We start from the raw sequence: 20,421 nt of genomic DNA, 5'->3' as shown, positions 1-20,421 counted from the left end.
GGGTGAGGGCCCGCACCCCTCGCATGCGATCAAGAGCGCCGCTTCCCGGAGGGGCCTGCGCGTCCCTTCTCCCCCACGCTGTCCTCGAGCCCTGGAGCAGGCGTCATGGGACTCGCGGCCCCGCATTCCTGGCTGGCCTGTGCGGGGCCAAAGGCCACTCCGCTTCCTCTCCCGGGCGCGGCACTGGGAAGGGAGGTGAGCCTGTGGCTGGCCAGCCGCGCAGGGGAGTCCAGCAAGACCAGCTATCCAATGGGGAGGCGCCCTGCCTCCCTGCGGGCCCTGCGCCGCGGAATTCCTCGGGAGGTGGGAGGCGGCGGGCCATTATGGATGCTTTCTCAGGATGTGAAGGAGGCATTCACTGGGCTGCAGTGGGAGGGCAGGTCGGGGTGGGTGGGGGTGGGGTGGAATTCTCCTGGAGTGAACAAGCGGGAACGTGGGTCTGGCAGCCAGCGATGGAAGGCTGGGACACTCCCTCCCTCTTCCTGGCGGTGCCTGCGAGTGGCTGTGCAGACAGCGCTGCTCGCTCGGAGCCTTTCTCTGGAGGACCCTCTCACCACATCCTCCTGGTCTGGAAGAACAGGTCCCAGTATCCTGGGCCTCGGGAGGGGGCCTGGGCTCACCTGCCCTGGCCAGCGGCCGCCTCTAGGCCTCCAGGAGAGTCACCTGCTTCCTCCCTTTGAAGGGACAGAGGTCTTTCTGCAAGTGTCCCCCACCTGCCTACCTGGCACAAGTGTGGCCTCAGAGGGTAGGTGGCCAGCTTGCGGAACCCCCAAACCTAGGAGAGCCTCACCCTGATGCCTCCCTGCCTCCGGCAGAGAGTTTCTCCTAGGAGAGCTACACACACACACACACACACACACACACACACACGACACTCCAAGAACAGCCTTGCCGGCACGTCCACATCCCGCTGCCTTGGTTGGTTGGAGCACCCAGAGGTCCAGGCGTTGCTCAGGAGGCCTACCCATGAGAACCCAGCCTTGTCTCTCCAGGCCCATCCCACCTGCCAGCTGGGGCTTATGGTCCTTGCTGAGTTCTGGAGTGAGTCCCCAGGGCCCTGAGCCCCTCTCCTCACGCCCTTATCCTGCATGATGATGAATCAAGGTTCCTCCCTCCCCGAAGCAGCCTTGCCAGTGATTGGGGACTGAGACTCCCATCTTTTTGCTCCAAGAACCAGCAGAAGGGCAGTAGCCTGAAGATGAAGCTGATACACCAAAAAGGCAGGACCAAGAGCAGTCCCAGAGAGCCCTGATCAAGCCATGCCTAACGTCCACCCAATCTCTAGACGTTTGTTGTTCTGTGAGTTAATAACACCCTTTACCATTTAAAAAAAGAAGAGCCACCCAGCTGGTGTGGTTAGTGGTTGGGCGTCCACCCATGAACCAGGAGATGACAGTTGGATTCCTGGTCCAGGGCACATGTCTGGGTTTCAGGCTTGATCCCCAGGAGGGGGCGTGCAGGAAGCAGCCCATCAATGTTTTTCTCTCATTGATGCTTCCCTCCCTTCTCTCTAAAACCAATATAAAATCTATCCAAAGGAAAGAAGTGATGGCAGCAGCTGGGCACCTGGAGCCAGCTCAGTGCCTCTAGTCTGATGGGGAGGTGCCACAGCCCTGTCCCAGGGACCCCACTCCTTAGTGCCCAGCACTAGCTAAGTTGATACAGGGCCAGGCTAGGTTGCAAAGCCTCCTCTCTTGCTGGGGTCCCCTGTACCCTGCTGAAAGCGACATGCTCGGCCCCTCGGCTGGCCCACACCCAGAAGGGATCTGCTGCCTGACAGCAGCCAGCCCTCACTGTCCATGGATGGGAGCCTCGGTGAAGGTGGAAGTAGCTCTTGCAACAGATGAGGACCAAGGATGTGGGGTTGGCCTCGGTGATGCTCTTTGGCCAGGGCACCCAGGATCCAGGAGGATCCAGGGCCAACAGTGCCAGCGCAAGGGTGTCTGGGAGGGTCCAAGGGATGAGGTACCTGCCACGATGAACTCTGGCTCAGCTGGTGGACAAGACGATGGACGACCGGGCTCCGTGCTGCTGAAGGCTGTGTGGCGGTCATTCTGGAAACTCACCCCCGGCCCCGGGGGTGGGTGTGTCTGGAGCCTGCCCAAGGGACACCTTGGGGCCTGGGGGTCTGGGTCCTGGAGACGATGAGCGTCAGCAGGCCAGGGCGAGGCTCAGGGACCAGGCCCAGAGCCCTTTGGGTTCACAGGAGCACTTGCTAATGGCAGCCCCGGAGCACGGCACCACCTCCTGCACACCCTGGGCCGTGGAAGGACAGGCTCGGTGGGTGAGCCACATGGCCAGCAGGCCTCCCAGAGGGTCCTGGCACAGCCCCCCGCCCTGTGCTCACAGCCCCGTGTACCATGTGCTGGGCCAGCCCCCTGCCTGCCCTCCAACCCCATATGGCTTCAGGGGCAGAGGAACTGGGCGGGGCCCCAGCCCCCATGCCCCATGTGGGTGTTCTGATGCCACAGAGAGAGCAAGGACCCGCCTCCCATGTCCAACCTGGGAAGCAGCGCCTGGGAGGAGCTTTGGGAAAGATGATGAGAGGGACAGCAAATATTCCCCCAAATGTTCCTTCCCAGGATCCCCTGGTGAACCCCGCCAGGGCCGATGCCACACGCCCCACCTTCCCCCAGGGCACAGCTTCCCCATCACTCCCACTGGGTTGTTGTTTTCTTAAATATATTTTTATTGATTTCAGAGAGGAAGGGAAAGGGAGAGAGACAGAGATAGAAACATCAATGATGAGAGAGAATCACGGATCGTCTGGGTTTTCTAAAACTACCGTCACTGGTCATAGAATCTGCCTGTTTCGTCTCCAGCCGTCCCCATGGCAACAGCCCTGGGAGTCCTGCCCCTCCCCAGGAACTGCCCAGAACCTGTGCCTGCCCGCTCCAAGCCCCTGCTAGAAGCCTCCGGGGAAGGCGCAGGCTGAGGGCTGGCGGAGAGGAGACAGCAGGCCTGTGGGCCGGGGCTGCCGGCAGGAACCCGCTCTGCACATCCTCCTGGGTCCTTGGCGGACAGGAGCAGCCGAGGCGGCAGAGCCCCACCCTGAGGCGAAGCCTGTCTGCTGCCAGCTGGCCCTGCCCTCCTGCTGGGCCTCCCGGAGACCACCTCCTGAGCTGCTCTGGGCCAGGGGCTACCTGCCAACCCACGGCGGCCCCACCCCACTGTCCTCCCGGCCTGCGCCCCTGCCAAGCCCCAACTGCCACTCCAGCTGCCACCGCCAACTGTCGCCCCGTCTCCATTCCAAGTCTCACCCCCAACCGTCCTTCCAGCAGGCCCCTCCAACTGCCAGCCCCTTCCTTCCTGAGCCTGGCTCCCTCCACCTCCCAGGCCCTGGCACGAGGGCTCTGCATTCCAGACCTTCCCTCCAGGACAGGCTGGGCGTCACCCACTGTGTGCCCAGGAGGGTTAGCGCCAGAGGACAGGGACAGAACGCAGGAGAAGGCGCTGGGAGCTGAGGGCCCCCGACAGACGGGCGGGGAGAGGGCAGGGCCACGGGGAGAAGGCCGAGGGCAGTGCCAGCTGCAGGGAGGACCACGGCAGGGTGCGGACCGTCAGCGCCTGGACTGGGCCGCCTGGGGGCTACGAGTGGTGCTGGGGTGTCCACTGAGAGTCTGAGCAGCTCAGCCTGGCCAGCAGCCTTGGCCTGCCAGTGGTCAGGAGGGCACTCTCTCTCCAGCCAGGCCTCTCTCCGGGCCATCCACCTCCGACAGCCCCAGGTGGCCCCAACTCCTGAGGTCTCAGCCATCTTCTGCCAGCGGGCCCTGCCCTCCTGCTGGGCCTCCTGAGACCACCCTGGCCCCCTGCGTGGACCTGGTCCCTTTCTCCCTGACCCCTGGCCACTCGAGAGCCCTAGTCCTGGCCTCGCTGCCACCCCTGGGCCTGTGCGGCCTCCCTGACCCCTGCCCTTCCCCACGTGGGCCTCCCCCTGCTTCTGCCGGGCGCTGAGCAGGCACCCTCCCCGCGCTGGTCCCAGCCAGGCAGAGCCAGGAGACACTGCCGCCTGTGGCGGGTGTGGGCCTGGGACTGTAATTCCATCTCAGGCAGGTTCTGGAAACTGGGAGGCGGCAGGGGACCGCCTGGAGCAAGGTAAGGGGACCGGGGCTCAGTCCCTGCTGGAGGCCACAGCTGCTCCCCAGGCGGGGCTCACATTGCAGAAGCTGCTGATGGCGCCGATAGCCTTGCAGGTGAAAGGGACACCAAGCTCCCCAGTGTCCGGGAGCTGCTGGCCTGGACATGGGGTGGGGGTCCTATCCACAGAGCCAGACAGGTGTGATCCTGGGAAGAGGAGGGAGACAGGGCACATTTGCTGGGGAGCTACCTGACAGGCCGTCCTCACCAGCGTTCTGGTCACGTGCCCAGAGGACCTCAGGAAGCTGGTGAGCGCCATGTGGCATCTAGGAGCAGAAGGACAGTGACGGGGAAATCGGTACCATCCCGTCTGGTCTAAGGAAAATGGAGGGGGGGCGGGCGGGGGTCTCAGTGTTGACAGACAACGTGGGAGACGACAATGTGGGGAGACGGACGCCGGGAAGGGGCCCACAGAACTCTGCTTGGCAATGCTCCAGCCGCAGATCTAAAACTCTCCCCAAAGAAAAGGTTTCTTTTTCAAAAGCAAAACCTTCAAAACTCAACCAATCATCAACCAAGACCTCAAGCCTCCTCCTCAGGCCCCAGTGTTGGGGTGTCAATCAGCCTCTCGCAATTGTGCAGGAGTGTCCGCGCTGCGTCCCGCATACTCTTGCCCACGCCTCTGAGCCAGGCCAGCTCTGGACTCTGGGCAGGAGCTGGCCATGCCCAGGCCTCAGGAACGAGAACAAGAGCTTCTGGACGGACGGACGGACGGAGCGGGCCATGCTGTGGAGGTGGGCGGGGACCGAGAACCTGAGGACCGTCCAAGGCCCCAGCCCGGCCACCTGGGGCGAGCAGGCCTGCACTGCCGCCAGGCTGGGGCCTCTGGGTTTCCCACGGGCGGAGGAAGACTCTGAGGGGCCACAAAGGCTTCCAAACAGGAGGAGACGGCCCGGTAACGGCTCTGGGTGCCCTGCGAGGAGCGAACGCAGGCGGTGAGGGAAGCCCAGCGAGTGCCGGCCTCTCCGCGGCGGCAGCAGAACGGCTGGCTGTCCTCGGGACGGAGCCGGAGGCTGTGCAGGGGCCGCAGGGGCCACAGCCCAGGTGCGGAGGGAGGCCAGGGCTTCAGGGTCAGCGTGAAGGGGAGGCCTGGGAGGGCGTGGGGCTGGCCTGGGTCCCTGTGACAGAGGGGGAATCCCTTCCCTGCCATCACTGGGACACGGGGTGGTTGAGGCGGAGAGAGGTCATTGACAGTGGGGTGACCTCCAGGCACTCCTCCCTCCTCCTCACTGGGGCTTTCAGACGGTCACGGGGGCCGGGGCCAGGGCAGAGCCTGCTCGGGACCCCTGGGCCCAGGCAGCTCCCACAGCTGGGCCTGGAGGAAATGCAGTCTCAGGTTCCCGGCCCAGACCCCAGCGGGCCCAGCCTCCCTTCGCCACGATCCCCACCCTCTGACCCCAAGAGCCCTCCCAGGGTTCTCTCCCCTGGTTGGCTGAAGGTGGGTCCCAGGGTCTGTTCTCTGGACCTTGGGGTCCTCATTAAGATGGGGTGAGGTGGTCCTGGTTGGTGTGCCAAGTGGTAAGAGCATTGGCCTGTGCACCAAAGCGTTTCGGGTTCGATTCCCGGTCAAGGGCACAGGTCTGGGTTGCAGGTTCGATCTCCCACTGGCAGGGGCTCCTGCAGGAGGCAACCAATGGAGGTGTCTCTGTCTCTGTCTCTGTCTCTGTCTCTGTCTCTGTCTCTGTCTCTGTCTCTCCCTCCCACCCTTCCACGCTCTCTAAGAACCAATGGAAACAATACCTTTGGGTGAACATTAGCAACAACAATAAAAAGATGGGGCAGGGTGACCTCTAGTTCTTCCCCGGTGGGGCCAGCCCTCAATGGACACTCCCTCCCCCACGGCTCCAGGATGAAGTCAGCCCTCACCCCTAACGGGGGTGCTCCCTCCCACGGAAGCCAGCACAGCTCTGCCTCAGGGTCCCCTCCAGGTCACACAGCCAGGAGGAGGAGGAAACATCTGAAATAGAAAACCGCTTCCTCCCCTCATCATGGATATTGGGCATCCCTCACCCCTGCCTACCAGCCTGCTCCATCCCTCCCCACCCATCCTCCGAGCTGCTCCTGAGCTGACCTCATGACCCCCAAATTCCAAGCCTGCGCACCCTGCTGGGATGAGAGAGCGCCTGCTGAGCGGGCGCCCACACCTCGGCCTCTGCTCACCACAGCTCTGTGTGCCCAGCAGGCCAGTGCTCAAGCACAGAGCCCCTTGCCCACCCAGGGCCTCTGCACCTGCTGTGTCCGACACTTGTACCGCGCTCCCCACGCCCTCACCCAGTGACTCTCTGTCCCTCAGCCCTCACTCCAGCCCTGGCCCCCGGGAGAGGACCCCCTTAGAGCCCTGTGCTGGCCGCACGCCTGTGCTGTCTGTCCTTCCCCTTTCCCTCTGCTCCATGTCTGTCCCCCTTGGCGTCCTGGTTCTGCAGGCTCCAGGGCCAGCCTGAGAGCCTCACCAGCTGTGTGACTGGAGTCACTCACTCCTCTGAGTGTCAGTTTGCACCTAAAGAACCAGGGATAGAGCTCAGCAGGCTGAGCAGGTGGCACAACAGAAGCAGCGAGGCGCTCCCCTGGTCAGCATTGCTGTCCTAAGGAGGGCAGGAGGGTAGCCAACACCGGAGAGGCGGCTGGTGAGGGTGCAGGGCTGGCGGGACCGAGAGGGGCTCTGGCTTTCTGCTGCATTTTCTGCTGGGGTGTGGGCCGGAGCTGTCCCGAGGCCGCCGGAGCCCCGGAGCTGACAGAGCCCTGGGAGAGGTCAGCTAGAGGAGAGGTCATGTGGCGCTGGGGGCAGGCACCTTCCCAGGGTCTGGGGTGTAGGGCGGTGATTGACCTTCGCCGTAGGCTCAGGTAGGGCTGGAGGGCGAGTCCAGGGTGAGGAGCTGGAGGGGCCGGGACCTTGGCCAAGGCCTCGGGAGAAGGGGACGTCCAGCCAGGGGGTCGGTGGGGGAAGGAGCTGGAAGGAGGAACCTTCCCACCGGCGTGGCCACCTCGCTGATGTCACCGACCCTGCCAGGGCCCAGGACTGCGCTGAGCCCCGCCCCGGGTCACGTCAGGGCTGTGCCATCAGGATGGCAGGGAGCCCCAAGAACCGGGTTCGCAGGCTGCAGTTGCTACAGGCAGCTGTGCGGGGCTCCCGTCCCTCCTCCCCTGAGGGTCCCGGTGCCCTGGTGGTTCTGAAAACCAGAGACTGGAGTCTTATCAGATCACAGGTTTTCCTGAGGAAGGAAGGGGGGTGTGGGCCTATGCGTTGCAGTGCCTGCTCTGGGCGTGCCTGGCCTGGTGGAGGGCGCACACGCTGCCACCCCTCCCTAGGGGACCCCAGCCCAAGACCTAGCCCCACCGAGGACAAACAGACCTCAAAAGCTGGGGAGACCTGGTAGGCAGGAGCTCAAATGCCAGGAGTCCCTGGGGGTGGGGAGGGGCACTCCATGAAATCATGGGCAAATTCCAGCATTTCTGGCAGAGCCTCAGGGGACTGATGGGCAGCGAAAACCACAGGTCCCCCAGGGTGCCCACTGGCATCGCACTTGGCTTCACCTGAAAGCACATGCGCAGTGTCCGAAGCCTCCCGTCTGTAATGGCCCCAAACCGGAAGAGCCCACATGCCCATCGCCACAGGGCGTGCAAATGCAGTGTGGCCTGCCCCCGTGGAATGTCACAGCCGCTACTATGAGCCACACGGGCTCCCGGCGCCATGCAGATACCACAGTGTGTCCGGGGGCGGGGGGATGGGGGTGGGGGACAGAGTTGCTTCCCAGACAGACAAGGAGCTAATAGGATCAAACAGGGATGGCCTCTGGGCTGGCGATGTTCCTGGGTTCTTATCTGGGTGCTGGTGACAGACCAGTTCAGTTTAGGGTGCTCACTAAGCACATTCCTAATGGGGGTGCACTCTTCCATATGCACGCGGCACTTCAATCCAGTCCCACAAAACCCTCCACGGACCCCTCCCGGAGGGAGGCGAGTGTCCCTCTGCTTCCCTGCGGCATCTCCAGGACGACCCTCGTGCAGGGCGCAGGCTGATGGGGTCAGCTGGGGCGGGGAGGGCAGCAGACAGCAGCCCCTGGTGAGGCTCTGGGGCCCTTCCTACCTGTGGGGACTGAGGCTGGCGCAGGCGTGGGCCAGGCTGACTGCCCAGGGCTGTCTCAGCCTCCCTCTAAAGCAGGCCCAGAGGAGCCCACGAGGCCAGGGGGACGCGCTCACCCTGCTGGAGCCCGCCTGCTGGCCTTGGAGCCAGCAGACAGACTGCCTACCACCCACTGGGCCAGGAGGGCCTCCCGCCCCTCCCTCTGGCCTCTACCCCTTCCTCTCCCAGGGGCCCTGGGGTTATTTTTAACTCAGCTGAGCTGCCTGCGCAGAAGGTGGACAAAGCGGGGCCGATAGCTGCCTTCCTGTCCCCCCCCTCCTGGGGTCCAGGCTTTCTGGGGGGACTGGTCATTCCTGACACCAGAGGGGAAACAGCACTGCATCCCACAGGTAGAGACACACACAGAAGCCACACGATCTCCAGGCACAGTCTGTATCAGACACACGCCTGGTACAGATTCTAACACACTCGTTGGCAGGCGCGGGCACCAGTGCTCACCAACATGCCAGACACACAGACTCAGAAGACATGCAGACAGACATGCACTCAGCCCTCCCCCAGACACCTAACCCCAGAGACACACAACACACGGGCAGACACACACCCACAGAGGCCAAAGACCACCAGCTGGGTGGTATGGAGGACCCTCAGGTCACATTCAAAGACTGATGTGGGGAAGGGCCCAGAGGTGGAGGTACTCAGCCCCCTCGGTCCTGCTCCCCAAGAACCAGTGCAATTTCCCTGAAGCCCATGTGGGGGTCCCTCAGCTCCCTTCCCACCTAAGACCCCCATGATGAGGGGCAGGGCTAGAGCTGAACTGAATCCCACCCCTCTCCCTCACATGCTCACCCACAGGCTCAGGACTGGAAACCCAGGGAGAGACGGGGAGGCAGTTTGTGGAGAGGTGCCTCCGGGCATGCTCAGCCCTTCCTTTCCCTGCGCCCCACTTCCCCTCTCCTCCCCTAGCCTTTGTTTGGTGGAGCAGCTAGCCCCCACCCCACTGCCCTGGAAAAACCCCAGGTGCTGGGCTGGGGCCTCTGTCCCCTGCATCCGGGCCCAGGGGGTGGAGAGAGCTGCAGGGGCGGAGAGGGAGGGCTCAGGACCCAGTGGTGAGGGCGGCCGGCTGACGTCCAACTCCCCTCCACACCCACACCCACACCCGCACGTCCACCCTGGAGGCCCCGGGGATGGAGGAGGGTGGGGAGCCGGCCTGGAGGACAGGACATCCTCTTGGCAGGACACAGGACGCCAGGCCGGAGGTTCCAGCCCCAGTCAAGGCCACAGGGGGAAAAGGTCAATGGGGCCTGGGGCTTGCCACTTCCAAGATGGACCAGCCCCCAAGCCAGTCCAAGTGACTCTGAGCAGTGACTTGGAGGACAGCAAAGCCAGTACCAATGAGATACCCTGACCCCCCGAGGCCCCACCTTGGCCAGCCAGGGTGTGGAGCACCCACACACTCATGCCGGTGGCACCAGCCCCGGGACATCCTTGGAGAGCAGGAGACACGGTCACACCGTGCGGGGAACCTGCACGCAGAGGTGTGCCTTTACCTCCCACTTGGGAGCCCGCTCCTCTGGTGAACCCTGGGCTCCCTGCTCCAGGGGGGAGGCCTCAGCCTGGCCTTGGCCCTCCTTGCCCAGAACAGGAACCCAGGGCCAGTCTAGCAGGGGTGAAGGCCACGGGGACCCCTGCTCCTGCACCTCCCCTGCGGAGAGCCACAGAGCCTGCCTCTCCTGGGCCGGCACCACCGGCTGGGACTAGCTGACCATGTGCTCACTGGTCTGGGAGCGAGGGTCCAGGAGGTGCTTGGAGGCTGCAGTCAGAGACTTCCTGCGGTGGCCACATCCGGGCAGCCAGGCCCTCGGCTGGGGCCTGCCAGCTCCAGACCAGAGAGCACCCTGTGTGCTCGGGGAGACTGAAGAGCCCCTCCCTCCTCCCACACCGGTCTCATGGCCAACACAGTGCCCGCTGGTCCTTTGCTGAAGCTTCTGCTGACCCCTTCTCGTGACCTGCGCAGGAAGCGCAGTCTCGCCGAAAAGCAGCCAAAAAAGTGAGCTACCTCCGCACACAGCCCGGGCCTGGATGGGCCTCTGTTCACCTAAGGTTAAAATCACCAGAGGGGATGGTGAGCATAGTCACCACACAGCCCATCAAGTCCACTCCCGGGCGCCCACCCAAACCCAGCCCCACCCCTCCCAGCCCCACCCCTCCCAGCCCCATCCCCTCCCCGTCACCTCCCTCCTCATGTTTTTTATGGTTCCTCCCAGTCTTTATGTCTTCTTAAAAATCAAGCTTTGTCACCGAAACCGGTTTGGCTCAGTGGATAGAGCGTCGGCCTGCAGACTCAAGGGTCCCAGGCCCAATTCCGGTCAAGGGCATGTACATTGGTTGCGGGCACATCCCCAGTAGGGGGCATGCAGGAGGCAGCTGATCAATGTTTCTCTCTCATCAATGTTTCTAACTCTCTATCCCTCTCTCTTCCTCTCTGTAAAAAATCAATAAAATGTATTTTTTTTTAAATCAAGCTTTGGCCGAGACTGGTTTGGCTCAGTGGATAGAGCGTCGGTCTGTGGACTGAAGGGTCCCGGGTTCGATTCCGGTCAAGGGCATGTACATTGGTTGCGGGCACATCCCCGGTGGGGGGTGTGCAGGAGGCAGCTGGTCAATGTTTCTCTCTCATCGATGTTTCTAGCTCTCTATCCCTCTCCCTTCCTCTCTGTAAAAAATCAATACAATATATTTAAAAATAAATAAATAAAACCATGTCTTAAAAAAAAAATCAAGCTTTGTTGAAGTATAATTTACATACAATGAATTCACCAATTTCAAACACACAATTTGATGAGTTTTGACAAATGTATAAGTTATGTAATGACCCCTCTTGTGACACAGAACACTCCTATCACCTCAAAAAGCTGCAGAGCCTTGGCGTTCATGCTCTGGGCCCTGCCACCCCAGATGTGCTGGCACAGGGTGTGTTTTCTGGGACTTCCATGAAGGAAGTCACACAGCACCTGGTCACCCCAATGCTTTTGCAGTTCTTTCTCTGTAAGTAGTTTGCCCCTTTCTTTTCGTTGTGTAGCTGGCCCCCAACCTGCCAGTCCATTCGCCGGGGACGCACATCTGGTGTCTCCCACCCGGAGCCATCATGGCTCAAGCCGCTGGGGCAGGTTAAATCCTAGCAGTGGGGTTGCTGGGTCATCCATTGTGCTTCTTGTTTTCTAAATCTTTTTACGTGTTTGTCTTCGGTCTGCCCCACCAGACTGTATGGGGTAGGGTCCTCACCTGTATTGCTTGTTGCTATGACAACAGCCCAACACGATTCCTCAAGGAGATACATTCTTTTCTTTTTCTCTTTTTGGAGATATATTCTTGACAGATATCCGGCCACTGGTGACTGAGTGAAGGATGGCGGTGCCTCTGGTGGTGGACTTGGGCGGTACTGATGGGAAGTGACGACGGAGCTGGAGGTGGCGCGGCGATGAGCTGCTGGGTCGCTGTTGTGCGATGGACAGGGGCCTCTGCAATGGTGAAGGCTGGGAGGTGCCCTTTTGGAGACTGCAGGTACCAACGTTACCGGAGAGCTGCCCGAGTCAGAGCGCTCCTCCCCTCCTTGGCTCTTGTCACACCCACGAGAAAGAATTCAGATGAGTGATAGAAAGCAGTGTTGAAGCAGAGCGAGCGAATTTATTAAGGATACACTCAGCAGATTCCAGGTTGGCTGAGGCCTCGGCTTCGCCTGGGGGAGGGGCGGCAGGGGTTTCTCATTGGATCTCTGAATGCCCAGGCCTCTTCCACCAGGGCCAGCGGGGCGGGGGCGGGGCCACGGCCAGTTGACCTTCAACATGGAGGCTGTGGGCATTGGGAAGGGGGATGCCCCTACACTGCAGCCTTCTCCACTCCTCCCCCTCCCCCCGGAGTTCTGCCAGTGCCTCTGCCCTCGGGGAAGAAGGGGAGTGTGTCCTAGCGCTGAAGCAGGAGCTGCAAGGGGCCACGAGGCAGCTCCCCACTTCACCCGGCCAGCTGTCCCCAAGAGAACGGGGAGCGCTACTCAGGCAAATGTCAGATGTCAGGGCCAGCTGACAGTGCCATCGACTGGACCCTGATTGGCGATGTCTACCCTAGGAGCTAAGGATCCGAGTGTGGAAGCTACAGAAGGAGCGGACCACCATTCTACTTCCAAGGAGACCCCCAAGACCATAGAAGATAAAGAGGAGACAATACAGAAACTAGAGACCCTGGAGAAGGAGGAGGAAGAAGTAACTTCAGAGGAAGATGAGGAGAAAGAGAAGGAAGAGGAGGAGGAGCCCGATGAAGAACTCGGAGAGGGCGCTGATGACATGTCATATTTTGACAATGGAGAGGACTTGGGGTGGACAGTGATGACAACAGGGATGAGGCTGTCCACTGAATAGGGACCCTAAACAGTACCCGGACCTTCCTATCTTTCTGACTCGGGATACAGAGTCGCCGTCCCTATTACTTGGTTTTGTGGACAGCAAATCATTTGCTCAGTGTCCAGATAGCCTGTTCGGGCTGTAGGAACGGAAACGGAGAATGGCGACAGACAGCCCTTTTCTACCCTCCCTCCCTCTACCCGGCATCACTTCTGAGATCTTGGCGAAAGGGCAGAGGACCGATGTCTACTTGTATGACAGGGAGAAAGGAGGTCAAAAGAAGAACTGGAACTGTTAGACGGAGACCGCTGTACACATGCCCTTGCCCGCTTTTTATAGTTCTTTGTGGAGACAATTGGGGGTGGGAGCAGTTAGGAGTAAGGCCAGTTTTATATTTTTAAAAACATTTTTTTATCTGTCAAAAAAAAAAAAATACACTCAGCATAAAGCACAAGCCAGCAACTCGGCTAGTCTGAGTGCCCTGCCTGGTAGGGGTTCAAGGGTTCTGTACTTCTGATCCCTATAGGTTTCAAGGTCCCCCTTTTAGATTGTTGCAGCTTTCCCCAGAATTGATGAGAACATCTGGTGATTTTACTGTGGCAAGTCCTAAGACTGCTGACTTCTTTGTTCAGTGGGTGAGATAAACTCCCCCTTTTTTTCCCCTTCCCCTCCTCCTGCCCTAGCAGCTGTCCATCCGGCCTAGCATTCTCCCCTCAAGTGATACCATCCAAATGCTTCTGGAGTGTCTGGCCGGACTTCACCTGTCCTTGGGCTTAGCTGGCAGAATGGCATTCATTGGCTGTTTGTTCTCTGTTTCCCAGGCTGGGTGGCTGAGCTAGGTATTCTCAGGTTAGGCAGGAGGGTGTACACCATCTGCTTTCAAGTGCCCTTGGTGGGGAAGAGGTCTTTTGAGTCACAGGCTGGCTGCAAGTTCCCGAACTGTGGGGCCTTGTTTAACTTTCCGGTCTCAGTTTCCCCAGGCGCTTGCCCAGGACTTTTCCTGGCTGCTCACCACCCTGCCTTACCAACATTCTGGATTCACGGGGAGACATCACATGGATCCCTCCTCAAATGTCTCACCTCTTCACCTCAGAGACATGCAGCCACCCACTCCGCCACCTCTCGGGCGAGCTGTCCTGAAAACCCACATCTCCCTCCGAGGCCACAGCCCTCAGCTTGCCCAGAGCTGCGGCACCTCACCAAACCCCGACTCCAGGAACAACCCTCTTTCTCCCAAACACGCAGCCTTCCCCTCTCTTTGGCTTCCTTCTTACCCAGTTTAGATTTCATTTTTTTTCTTTCAAAAATACAGGAAGTATGAGCATTTCTGCCCTCTCATGGCATCACTTGGAGAAACCCCAACCACCCACTTTCTCCTTGCCAATACCTAAGCCACTGCTCACTGTCGGGAAAGTCACCCCAGGAAGACTAGTGCCACCAGAAAGCCTAGCCTGGAGTGGACCCTCGACACCCCCGGTCCCCCATGTTCCTCCAGGGGCCACTCTGCAGTGCCTGCGCCCACATCCTGGAACACAGCTCTCCTGCCTCTGGAGCCTCCCCTCCAGCCTAACGCACCCCCCACAGGCAGCGATTTCTCTGAAATGCAAACGTGAGTCTGGAACTTTCTTGCTAAAAGTCTTTCAGTGGTTTCTGAGAAGTGGCTTTCTTTCAACTTGCTCACCCATCTACAAAGCCTTACCCGATCTGCCCCCATCTGCAGCCTCATTCCTGCCCACCCCCTTACTGCCCCAGGTTCCAGCCACACCAGCCTGGCTCTTATTCCTCCAAGAAGCCAAGTTCCTTCATCGCCAGGGCCTCCCCCAGGGCCAGGCCCCCTCCACAATCTAATTTAAGGCCGAATTCCTACCCATCTTTCAGTTCTCAGCTACTGGCCCCTCCTGTGCTCCCGCCTCCAGGATGAGGTACTGGGTTTGTTCCCTGAAAAGCCCTCCCTTGAGTAAGACCCTGCTTATGCTCAGCAAGCACCCTGGGGAGGGACAGGCACTGGGGGCTCAGCCTGGCCCTGGCCCCGCACCGCAGGCTTCAGTGACTGTGCTGAGTGACTCCTGTTGGGATGGCAAAGGGAGAGATGGAGGGTCAGACAGTTCAGGTCATCTGTGCAGGGAATGATGGAGGGAGAAAGCACTCCCTTCATCCGCCCTCCTGTGTCCGTGGCAGACCAGCCTGAGGGATCAGGAGGTTCCTGCCCTGTGCAGGTCCCAAGGCACCCCTGGGACTTTCCAGGGGACTGTGCCCGCTGACCCCAGACTTTGCTGGGGAGTGGGCAGGGCAAGGGCATTTCCTGCCTGGCCTCCCTCCTCCCCACCCCGGGCAGAGGCCCTGCTGCTTCCTCCCCCACCGACCGGGGCTTTCCACACAGCCCAGGCCTGCTATTTTTAGCTGAGGGAGAGGGACCAAATCCTGGCCCCACTGCCTCATCCGCAGGAGCCTGGGCAAAAGGGGGGCTGGGGGTGGGCCCCCAGGCGCGGAGACAGCCGCCTGGCAGCCCCTTCCTTCCTTTCTCCCACTCAAGTCCCCACCCCCTACACACCTGGGCAGCCAAGGTGGTGAGCACAAGGCCTCCTGTGGGGTGTGCCCAGGGCCTGGGTGGGCTACTGCCCACTTCCTGCAGCCTCACCCCTGCACTTCAAAGACCGCCGGGGCCTGTGGTCACTCCTCAGCTCCCACGCAGCCAGCAGAGGGGCGGTGAGCACGAGCCCCTGGCAGCTGAGCCGGCTCCGGCAGCTTCAAAGCAGCCAGGGTGGGCAGCCCTGCGGTCAGCGCGGGTCTCGGCAGGGTGGAGGCCTGGGGGGCATAATGGGCTCTCTCCTTCCTTCCTCCGCCCCCTCACGGCCTTCCTGGGTGGCCTCAGGCCAAAAGCCCCGATCCTCCCCAGGTCCCAGAGCCTGTCCCGGTGCAGGGGCCCTATGGGGTGGTGATGTTTTCCCATCTGCATGATGTAGGGTCCACGTGGGGTCACCCCGGAGTGCACCCCCATTAGAGAAACCACAGGAGCCAAGGTGGGGCACCCCTCCTGGCCCACAGGTCCGTGGCTGGGGTGAGGCTTCCTTTTCTTCCCTTCACCTCTTCCCTTCTCTCTCTTTTGCCTTAAGACCTGGGGCAGCCGGGAGGGGCGGGGACAGAGGAAAGAAGGGCTTGCCTGTCTGGGCCCGCCCTGGAGTGACCCCGGCTCCCACCCACCGCGGAGGTGGGCTTGACCTCCCGCCAGATCCCCAGGGACGGGGGGTGGGGTGGGGGGTGCGCAGGGCTTAGAGCAGCCGCCCAGAGTTCAGCCGACGCTGAGAACAGAGAGAGCCTGTGAGCCGGGGGCGGGAGGGAGCTCTCAGGGTCCCCTGGGGTCGGCTCCGGGACAGTTGCCGTTTTTAATCTGTGCAGGAGGCTTAGGAGCCGCCGCGACGGCTGTAACCTAGATCCGCTCGGCGCAAGTTCGGGCGGTGCCGGCGGTGGGGTCCAAGGACAGTGGCCCCTCCAGCTGTGGTCCCCGCAGGGCAGAGGGGGTCTGGCCCTCAGTCCTGTCCCCATCCGAGGTCCGCGGGGGCCTCGCAGAGTCCACTCTCCCCTCACCCCAGGCTCCAGCCCCGCCCCCATCCACTCTGCGCGGCCGCAGGGCCCCGGGCTCCCCCGATGCAGGGTCAGGAAGGAGCCCCACTCCTGAGCCTAAAGCCCTGCGCAAGGCAGCTCTCAGCCCACGCAGCCCGGCCGGTGAGACCGCGCCCGGGCAGGCAGGCCTGGAGGTCACCCCCTCCCCCCACACCGGCCCCGCGAGACCCCCACCCACCGCTTTCCCCTTTCGGGGTGACGGCCGACCGGGTACTGGGCGGGGCTACGCAGAAATGCCCGCCCCGTCCCCTGGGCTGGGGCTCCAGGCCGCCCCTCCAGTCTCCCAGGGCCGCCGTGCGATCTGCCCTTCCGGCGACACCTTCCACCTTCCACGCGGCCGCACCACCTGGAGAATGTGGATGGTTCCCCACTTGGAGGAACCAGGAAAGGTGCGCCCCTGCCTGCGCCCCCGCCCGTGGGGTCAGGGCTGCCAGGAGAGGCTCCTTCGGGAACGCGGGCGGGGCGCCTGTCTGGACCCTGGACGGCGCCCCTTCCCTCCCCAGCGCGGGTGTTTGGAGCCCACACTGGCGAGGCCACGCGGCGGACCCCGAGACCGGACTTTCTGGCGGAGGGGCGCCCACCCTTTCCGTGCGCCCATCGCTTCCTCTCACCCCTCTCCACACCAGAGCCAGGGCTGCTGTCTGAGATCCAGGCCGTGGTTTCTATCCGGCCACCACCCGGCGCCTGGCGCGGTCGCACAGGTGAGGGGGTCTCAAGGGGCAGAGAGCAAAAAGTGGGGCGGATCGCCTGCCGTGGGAAGGGCTTCTGGTGCCGGCCTTGTCAGCGGGTCGGGATCAGTCAACATTCATTCAACCATGGACAACAGGTACAAAAAGCACCAGCGGAGCCGTCTGGTGCTGGACCAGCACCCACGCAGGACTCAGGCCAGCACGAGCTTTTGGACAAGCAATCCCACCAGATCTCCTGGCCTGAAGCTCACACCCCTTCCCTTCAGGCAGGCACCAGGTGAAAATTATAAAATTACCATCCTGGCCAGGACTGTGTGTTGTGATGTTTGTAAGCAAAAGGGAAGGTGTGACAGGGCACACCCAGGATATTTCTGGGCACCAGGTGGGGCCGGAGGAAGGACCGCTAATGTATACTGTCTCACTGCATGTTGAAGCCCGAAACAAGAATTAAGCACTCACCATCCACCAAACCTGTGCTGGGTGTCACAGTGGCAGAAGGGAGAAGGCTCGGCTGTGAGGGTGCCCAGCCAGGTGTGGCAGTGACCCTTCCCAGTTCATACATGGGGTTCTAGGGACCATCCCAGGAGCGGGGCCATGACCTGCACAACTCCAGGGGGCACTGGAGTCTATGAAAACGGTGCAGACTGCACTGCCCAGGGGACGGAGCCCAGGGAACTCAGCCCCCGTCAGACCAGCTGCAGGGCTCTTGACCCCCGTGCGGACTTGACCCCGACGATGGCTGCAGTGTGAGGAGAGACTGAGCCCGGCCTGCAGAGAGGCAGGAATAAAAGGGCCTGGGCACCTACCACTCCCCCACCAGCCCAACATCCTTGAGGGCGCCCGGTAATTCTGTGATTCCAGATGTTCAGCAGCTGTCGTGGCCATTTCCGCCCCTTCTCTGACCCCACATCCGCCAGGAAGCGTCCCCTCCTGTCCTCAGGCTCTGCGCCAGCCCCCAGCTCCCCAGCTCCCCATTTCCTGAGCAGAGGCGTTTGTGCAGGCTCAGCTCCCGTCCCAAGCCCTGGGCCCTGCTCCTGGAGCCCGGGCCGCTGTGGTCAGACCCCCTCTGCCAGGGGCTCTGACCCTGCCCCAGCCCCTCCAGCCTCTAGGACTGGTTTTCTCTCTCTCCATTCCTTCTCCAAGGTCTGCTTTGCAGCCTGCAGCATAAATTGGGGCCTCCAGAGAGACTGAGCAGAGCTGGCCTGGAGGGAGGGTGGGGAAGGCCAGAGGTCATGGAGACCAGCAGGCTCTGTGGGGGTGGGTGCATACTTAGGTGTCTGCCTGCGGACCCTGGGGGTGGGGGGTGGAGGGTTGCCTGAGAACTGACAATGGGGGACATAGCCTCACCTTCCCGGAGCAGATGGGGGCACAAGAGGTCACTGCAGCTGGTCCAGTCTGGAGGCTCTTCTGGAGGGGACCGCGGGAGGAGGGCTCCGTTCCTGTCACATGCTTCCTGTCCAACAGCTGGTGGTTCTGGGCACTCAGGCTCCCATGGTATGGGTTGGGGGTGGGGCTGGGGGGCCGGTCAGGGGTCAGGCCAGACACAGGGCAAGGGTTCCAGGGGGCCAGCGCTCCAGCCTGCTGACTTCTGCCCCTCAGAATCCAACCCCCCACCTCCCCCACCTTCCCATCTCCCCCACCTCCCCACCTCCCCCACCCTGCTCTTCCAGGGAACCAAGGGCAGATGGACTTAACTGAGAAAGCCAGCAGGGAGATTGCCCCAGGAGGACAAGGCTTCTGGGGGATCAAAACAAAATGTGGTACATCCCACACACTGTGGGCGATGCTCCAGGATCCCCCGCTTCTGGTTGGTTGGGCTGAGGAGGCAATGAGCCCCTCTGCTCTGTTGGGGTTACTCCTCTGGCCTCACAAAACGAGCCTCTGGGGCGGCACTGGGCCTCCCCTGGCACCGGAGTTTATGAAAGAGGTTCCTGGGAGAGTAAATGCCCCTGCCCCCTCCCGAGGATTACCCTCCCCCTAACCACAGGGCCAGGGGGCATTTAATGGGAGGAGGACCGCCCATCACCACGCCACCTCCACCCATCCTTTGACCCAGCTGTGGTGCCCGGGGGCTCCCTCTTGGGGCAGTCCCCCCACTGCCCCTCAAGCCCCAGTGAAGAGGTAAGGTGGTTGCAGGGCAGAGGAACAGGAAAGGGCCCTTGCCCAGGTGCACCCGTGGGCCCTGAGACACTATCTGGGGCCTCAGGCCCTGACCAATGAGCAAAGCAGCCCAATCTGGAAGCAGAGCTGGGAAATCTGGGCCTCAGCCAGCTGGGGGCGGGTGCAGGGGGCAGAGTTGCCAGATTGAGCAAAAATCAACCAAAAAACAGGATATCCAGTATGTCCCATGCGATATTTAGGACATACTTATACTCAAAAAGTATTTGTTCTTTATCTGAAATTCAGATTTAACTGGGTATTCTGTATTTTATCTGGAAACCCTAGGACGCGCCGCATGTGGCTCGTGGCTCTCGAGCCGCAGTTTGCCGACCACTGCCCTAGGGGTAGTCGACCCTCCCGTCCCAGCTGCCTTGCCCATTGACCCATCCTGCCCCCCTCTGCTTCCCAAACGTGGTGGGGGCCGACTGGGTTGCTGTGCCTCCGACCCAGGCGCACAGGGAACCAGGGCTACTGGTCCTGGAAGCCTCTCCCCGGAAGGCTCGGGGCTCTGAGGCAGGCCGGGCTCTTGGGCTGCAGGAGGCTGGCTGGCTTTGCCAAATTCCTGTTTCAGGTCCAGGCAACTGTTGAATGAGGCCCCTGTCTGGCTCTTCCCTGGCTCCCCTGCCACCTTTACCCTCTGGTGGACTGGCCCACTCTGGTGGAGAAAAAGGGGAACCCACTGAAGCCTTCTAGAAAAGAGGAAGATACATCTTGTGGGGGCGGTTTCAGGTGGAGGAGGGCTCGGCCAGGGGCTGAAAATGAGGAACACTGGCCAGGAAGGGCCCACCTGGAAAAGGTCACTGCCTGTGCTGGCGCCACTGGAAAGAGGATCCGGAACAGGTGGGGGTTTCCACCTGCATTCGCCCCTTTCCTGAGAGAGAAGGTGTGGAGGGGTGGGGGCCGCACCCCTGAGCACGGGCTGCCTCCCTGCTCAGCGGGCCCACCAGCCGCAGCATCCGATTTCCCGGGCTGGTCAGTGCACAGGGAGGGCTGGGGGCATCTAGCACAGGTCTGGGCAGGGAACCTCGACACCTACCCCTCCACCCCCCCACCCCCACTCCCACCCCGCTTCTCCAGACTTTGTCTTTGCAAATGCTCAGACAGCCTGACCCCAGAGCTGCTGGGCTGCCCCAGCTCCCTTTACCTCCAGGGGGGATTTCCTGGCTCTGTTTAAAGGTGGGAGGGGTGTTGCTCAAAGTGGTGGGAGGTGGGTGAAGCAGGGATAGGGGAGATAGTCAAGGAGGGGATAGGGAGGGTGCTGTGTCCCAAGGGTGGGGCGGCACTTGAGGGCCTGGGAACCCTTTGTGAGCCCATCACAGGGTGCAGCCCCTCCCCC

General features: G+C 61.6%; 1 long non-coding RNA gene and 1 pseudogene across 4 annotated transcripts; one reads left to right on the top strand and one right to left on the bottom strand.

Moving 5' to 3' along the window:
* Positions 1-10,971: 10,971 nt before the first annotated feature.
* LOC129150874 (uncharacterized) lies at positions 10,972-20,353 on the bottom strand. 4 transcript variants are annotated; one of them, XR_008557650.1, is made up of 5 exons: positions 20,230-20,353; positions 19,873-19,956; positions 18,621-18,662; positions 18,273-18,438; positions 10,972-11,957 (listed from the first exon to the last, which is right to left on the bottom strand). It is a non-coding gene; the product is annotated as an uncharacterized LOC129150874 (long non-coding RNA). The 4 variants fall into 4 exon arrangements; XR_008557652.1 differs by lacking the exon at positions 10,972-11,957 and adding an exon at positions 14,477-14,681; XR_008557651.1 differs by lacking the exon at positions 18,621-18,662.
* LOC103300297 (DNA-directed RNA polymerase III subunit RPC7-like) lies at positions 11,891-12,721 on the top strand (annotated as a pseudogene).
* Positions 20,354-20,421: the final 68 nt, after the last annotated feature.

The sequence above is a fragment of the Eptesicus fuscus genome, chromosome 12, assembly GCF_027574615.1.
Source record: "Eptesicus fuscus isolate TK198812 chromosome 12, DD_ASM_mEF_20220401, whole genome shotgun sequence".
Lineage (NCBI taxonomy): Eukaryota > Metazoa > Chordata > Mammalia > Chiroptera > Vespertilionidae > Eptesicus > Eptesicus fuscus.
This window is presented reverse-complemented; position numbering and strand designations above follow the sequence as displayed.